The sequence below is a fragment of the Sceloporus undulatus genome, chromosome 1, assembly GCF_019175285.1.
Source record: "Sceloporus undulatus isolate JIND9_A2432 ecotype Alabama chromosome 1, SceUnd_v1.1, whole genome shotgun sequence".
Taxonomy (NCBI): Eukaryota; Metazoa; Chordata; class Lepidosauria; order Squamata; family Phrynosomatidae; genus Sceloporus; species Sceloporus undulatus.
The window spans coordinates 41,895,887-41,902,358 of record NC_056522.1 but is presented as its reverse complement, the minus strand read 5'-3'; positions in this window follow the sequence as shown (position 1 = coordinate 41,902,358).

Here is a 6,472-nt window from a genome sequence, read left to right as displayed (position 1 = left end):
ACCCCCCCCCCTTCCCAAAATCCGGGCTACGTCCCTGTTTGGAGTTTGTTTTTTAACAACTAGCGGGCAATGTGGCAAATGTCTTATGAAGCTAAGTTGTGATGGGGACCTGGCTAAGTGTTTGCGGGGTGGGAACTAGCAGAGGGAGAAAGGAGGGGGTTTGTTTGTAGTACATAACGCTGTGTAATTTACAAGCGCTTAATAAATAAAGGTTAATCATAATAAATAATAAATTTTAAAAAGTGTACATTGTTTTCTCTGTAACCTCAGACTCGCAAAGAAATGTACAGTGACAGATCACTACTGCAATGCTCGTACATAGACTGTTCTACTTTTTTGGTATAAGTTTGTTTGTGGGGGGCCATTGACAAGGAGTCCAACCCTCACAGATATAGCCTTCCTGAGATATGTGCGGTGTTCGCGTTCCTAACAAAGGGGTTTTGGGCCTCATAAAGGATTTGGGTGGGGTCAAAGAGGAGGGGTCTCTGAATAGGGGGGCCAACTAAGACCAAACATTGTCCCCCCAAACGACGCCAAAAGTAGCTCCTCCGTTGGGAGGTTTTAAAAATCAAGTGAATGTACATGAACGGAACAGATATGACCTATACTGATCTTAATAACAGGGTCGACACCTAGTGAACACAGAGAGTAGTACATGGTCCATTCGGTTACGAAAAATAATTCGTTCCGCGGCCCTTTTCGTAACCCGAAAAGCCATTCGTAAGGCCTAAAACCCCCCCACCAATTTAGGCGCTAATGGGGGAAAAGCCGCGGCTTCTGCAGCGGCTCCATTTAAAATAGCGCCGGCAGTTTTTGTTTTTTTCGTAACCCGAAAAAACTTTGCGTAACCGAAACATAATCCATATGGGATTTTTCGTAGCCGAAAAATTCTACCGTGGGTATTGTCGTATCCCGAGTACCACTGAGTAGCCGTGCCTCTTGCCAATGGGGATTTACAAAACAGTGCATTCCCTGGACGGGGATCGCCCATCAATCCACAGGGCCAGAAAGAGGGGGTCCTGCCCTGCAATAGTGTTTTTTGGCCCATTTCATGGGGTTCGTAGGCTCGGGGATTTCTCCTTTTTGGCCAGTGTCCGTGTGGCTGGGGCTCCAGGGTCCATCGTCCCTCCTTCCTTCTTCCATATTTAATGCAGGAGGACCTGTGAAGGGTTGTTTGGGGGCAGGAGCGGGGTCTTCCAGCTCCTCATTTCCCCATTGGCCAGAATGAAGAAGGGGATAGCTGCCTGTATGCCTCTCTATTGAGTCTCGGTGTGAGGAAGAGAGATGAGAAGGGGACAACAGAGAAGAAAGTAAGTGTGGGGATTGGAGAGGAATCAGAGGTAACTCCCAACTGCAAGGCATTTTGTTTATTGTTTTTCCAGCCATTTTGTGTTCTGTACTGTTTCTTTTTGTGACTGTGTGGAAATAGTTTCTGGAACTTCTCTGAGTCCTCAGTTGAACCTGACCATTGGCTTCTCTTTCTCTCCGCTTAGGCATCCAGAGTCAGAGGAGGCAGCTCCTTGGGCCCAAAAGGAAGGAAGTGGTCTCTTGTGTATCTTCTTTTGGTGTCTCTTTTCTGAGATGGTTGTTCTTACCAAAGCTCCTTTCTCCTTCTGGGGAACATTGGTTTAAAGGGATCAAAATAGGAAGTAGATTTACAATTTAATAAAATACAAGCTTTATTCTTCTTTTTCACAAACATTGGGCTTTGGTTGGCTTCTAAAGATGTTATCCCCCAACAGGCCAAAAGTAGCTCCTTTGGGAGGTTAAAACCTCCCCAGTTTGTCCTTAGTATAGATTTTATTTCAGAGAAGAAGGAAGGAGAACAAAGACAGAAAACTCTGTTACCAAGAATAAAACAAAGAAACAGACCAAACACCAAATAACAACAAAAAAAGGATTAGGCCTAAAACAAGTTACTTGAGTAATTTTGTAAAAGGAAAACCATTATTAGGAGGGTAAAAAACAATTGTGCTTTCCTATCCTTTTAAACCGACTCACGGCTGTATCTACACTGCAAAATACCACTTGGAAACCGCATTAACTCTCCTAGCTCCATGCCGGATGGAATCCTGGTAGGTGTAGTTCATTGTCTGGCGATTCGTTTGCAGTAGTTGCAGGGGGTCCAACTCTTTCCCTGTTCCCTTATCTGTTTTGGAGTTCCCCAGGCGCTGTTTCTGGGTCCCCTTCTGTTTTCTCTCTACAACACTGTCCGTAGGAAAACTCATCAGCTCTTGGGTTTTCCTACCATCTCTATGGACGATTGAACCCACTGTATCTTCCACGCACTGACCTTTCTCCAAATTGAACACAAGTCTCGGCTTGCCTTCAGCTGTCCACATGGATGCGCCATCGGCAATTTGGAAGCTCAACATGTCCAAGACGGAGCTTCTTGTCTTCCTCTAAGCCCACCCGCAACACTCCTTTGCTGTCTCTGTGGACAACATTTCATTCAACCAGTCCACAAGAGCCCGCAGGTCTGTTTTTAATCTTTGACTCTTCTCTGTCGTAGATTATCCCCCTCAGATCAGACCGACAGCCAAGGCGGGTAAAGTCTTTGTGGTAAAAAAACAAAGATTGCCAAAAATCTGACCTGATCTCTCCGCCTCTACTGCCCAAGATACGGGTCCCATGGCCCTAGGAATCTCACACTTGATACTGTAAGTCCTCCCGCTGGGCTTCCTCTGTTCCCACCTCCTTCTTGAAGCTCTGTCCAGCATTCAGCTGCACCATTAACACTTCCAAACCCACCGCTCGACCACTCTCTACTGTGTTGGCACCCGTCACGGCTCCCCGCCCTTTCCGCATTCAGTATAGTTACTGCGGTCGACAATTCAAAGCCCGCCATGGCTGGCCCCTCCTTTAACTTAGCAGACCTTCTTCTCTCCTCACCTTCCCCAGGCCCCCTCCGTTCTGGTAGGCAAGGGTTCCTGTCTCAGCCCAGGATGTCCTCTGCCCCATCCCGGATTTCACCCTTGTCACGTGCGGCCCCCTCACTCGCTGGACCTGCTTCCTCCACAAGCAAAGAGCCATCAATCTTTAACCAGCTCAAAACGGAGCTGAAACCATCCGAGTCAAGAAGCCTCCCAGCATCGCAATAATTGTGCGCTTACTATCGATGTCCTGGTTGTTGGCTGTTTATTCGATCCTTTCCTGGATTCCTAATGTTAATGGAGTTGTATGATCCTACGTGTTGAAGTATGTTTTTCCCTGGATAATGAGTAACCATCCATTATGAACCTGCCCTCCCCCAGTCCATCTGCGTGGTCCAGGCCTCGAGGGTTTTGAAGAACTGCTGGGCCGGCTAACCCTTTCTCGTCACCACTTCTGCCCTCTCCTTCTGTAATCATGTCTTTTTAATTGTAGCCTGGGGCAGGGAACGTCTAACAAAAGATGCATGTACAGCGCCTGTGTAATTTAACCTTCATAATAAAGGTTAATAATAATAAGCAGCTATCTGTCACAGAAAGGCTAAATTCCCAAAGGTAAAATCCCAGTATCCATGGCAGCTGAGGGTTTAAGCGGTGTCGTCTGTCAAAGTGCTGTTAATTTCTATATAGTGGATGCAGGCATTCCATTGGGAAAAGTGGCCCTGATGCTGGGGATTAAGCACTGAGGACCATCTGAAGGTTTCAGCATATGATTGAATTGATTTATGATTGGCACTACATTTCCCATCTACTACAGGGAGCAGAACCAGGCCCTCCTCCAATTCCCCGAAGCCCCCATCCACTCTAATAGGCATGAGTATCTTCTGCTGTGTAGAGGAGCTGGCAGTGAATCTATGGCTAGGTCCGGTGGGGCTTTGGTTTAGACAAGATGGAGGAAGGGAGTGGCCCAACCCTTCCACTCTTGCATGGCGCCAAATGAAGCATATGTCACCTGCGTATGGTCACTAGCAGGATTGCTATGCTCTGTGTCTTTGAATGTTGCAGGGTTTCTTCTTACCAAGCCAGCCTAACCCTGGTACCTTTTTCCTCAGGAACTTCAATCTTGCCTCCTTGACAAAGGCCTTTGGGGCATCTCCTTTCTGGATGAACCCACGTGCCAGGCCACCAGGCCACCCCTGACCACCTGATGGCCACAGAGAGCCTACACCGCTCTATAAGATCACCTGTGTGGTGGGTTAGAAAACAAAAAACGATGAGATCACTAGGCAGGGGGTAGACGTGGAACACAAGCGGCCCAGAAACAACTCTTACACATGTAAAATATGCATGTGGAGTGCTAGAACCCCATCCTGTAACAATAATAGAATAATAATCCGAATAATAAGAGGCATCATGTGTAATGCACGTCATAAGAAGAATAATAGTTTTATTTCCAGACTAAGTGCCACCATTTTGAGAGGCTAAGAGCCCCCCCCCCCGACACAAAAAGGGGGTTGAGCATTTACATTAGAATGGCACCACTTGAACTTCCGTTATGGCTCCGTGCTGCTATGGAATCTTGGGATTTGTAGTTTTGAGAAGCTGTTTGGCCTTCTCTGTCAGGTGCCACAACAAACTACAAGTCCCAGCATTCCACAATATGGTGCCAAGGGCAGCTAAAGTGGCATCAAACTGGATTATTTTTTTCAGTGCAGATGCAAACTGAGTCCTTCCTCTGAAGGCGTTTACATCAGATAAATTCAGCTCGATAAAGCAAAGCGCAGCTGTTCAAGCAATGAGCGGCAGCCACTCTGTTCATGCTCAGAGACACTCTGCTCATGCTTTGAGACACTGCATTCCAACTTCTGAGCTGAGCTAAGAACCCAGGCTGCATCCACACAACATTTCATTCCCACTTCCAAGAGGGATTTTTAATTCCAACACACACACATACACACACACTCTACATACACACATGCACACAATTTTTAATTCCAAGACTCATCTATCTATCTATCTAGCTATCTGTCTGTCATAATTTTAAATTCCAAGACATTATACCTTCCTTTCTTTTTATAAAAAACAAACCCCTTTAAGAGAATCCTATTTTGAGAGAAAGGCAGGGTATAAAATCAATAAATACAAAATTATTGTGCAATAGTCCATCAGTGCATGGCTTGCATTATAAGACTTTATAACTTTAAAATGTTATACATTTAAAAACAATTAAAATCACAGTAGGCTCAGAGTGCTACAGAATCATGGAATCATAGTTAGAAGAGACCCCTAGAAGGGCCCTGATCCAGTCCAACCCCATTCTGCCATGCAGGAACTCCCAGTCAAAGCATCCTCAACAAATTATGTAATGGAGGTGTCCATCTACATTGTAGAAAGATATACTATAGATTAATGCTATGGAAAATCACCACCTTGAGTCTGTATATTGGGAGAAAGGCGGGATTTAAGAAAATAACAACAACAACAACAACATCTGGGTATTGTAGTTTTGTGAGATATTTAGCCTTCTTTGTCAGAGAGCTCTGGTGCCACAACATACTACAAATCCCAGGATTTTCCATAGCATTAAAGTGGTGTTGAACTGGATTATTTCTGCAGTGTGCACCTTATTAGACTGCAGTTCCCAGCAGTCTGTGGTGCTGCTGGATGATGGGCCCTGCAGTCTAGCATTGCCTGGAGCAGAGCCATAGGACTCCAGAGCCCCAATTCATCCTCTGGCAGCATTTTGGGGAAACTCCTTTAAAAAGGCAAAAATAAGGAAAATAAAAACTCCTTGCAAAGTAAAACCCAGAGGTCTTCCAATGGACTTTGCTTCCAAGGCAGGAGGGCAGAGAGGCCAAGATCTTTAGATTGAGTCCTTAGGTTAATTAATTAATCCTAGAATCCTAGAGTTGGAAGAGACCCCAAGAAGGGCCCTGATCCAGTCCAACCCCATTCTGCCATGCAGGAACTCTCCATCAAAGCATCCCCATTGATATGCTGAAAAGGGGCCAGCTAAGTGTAGTTTATTTTATTTTTCTTTTAAAAATGAGAAAAAAACAAGGCTGGAAGGAGCAGAAAAGGGCCAAGCCTTGATATCTGGACCCCAGAACATACTCTAACTCCCAGAATTCCATAGCCAAGAGCCACAAAAGAGTTAAATCGCTGCCAAACCTGGTTATTTCTTGAGTGTGGATGCAGCCTGATGCAGCTTCCTGTCCCTCCCTCGCTCGCTCCCTCTCCTCCAGGGCTTTTTGGCCCCTTCCCTCAGGCCCCACAACAGAAGTTTAGGGGTGGCACTTGGGCTCCTCCTGGCTTTGCCAGGGCCGGCAGGAGAGCCTCCTCACCCTCCCATTCTTCCGCCCTCCCTCCCTCCCCCCTCTCTCTCAGCCTCCCTGCTCCCAGCGAATTTTTCCCTCTAGTCCTCTGTGCTTTTGATGGAGGGGACGGAGGAGTTTTAAAGTGCCCCCTTGATTCACACACCCTCCCACTCTTCCTCCCTCCCTGGAAGAGACTTTTATTTTGGCAAAAACACAAGGGAGGAGGGGGGGAGGAGGAGGAGAAGGAGTGGAAGCCAGACTGACTCCTATGGAAACGAAAGGGAA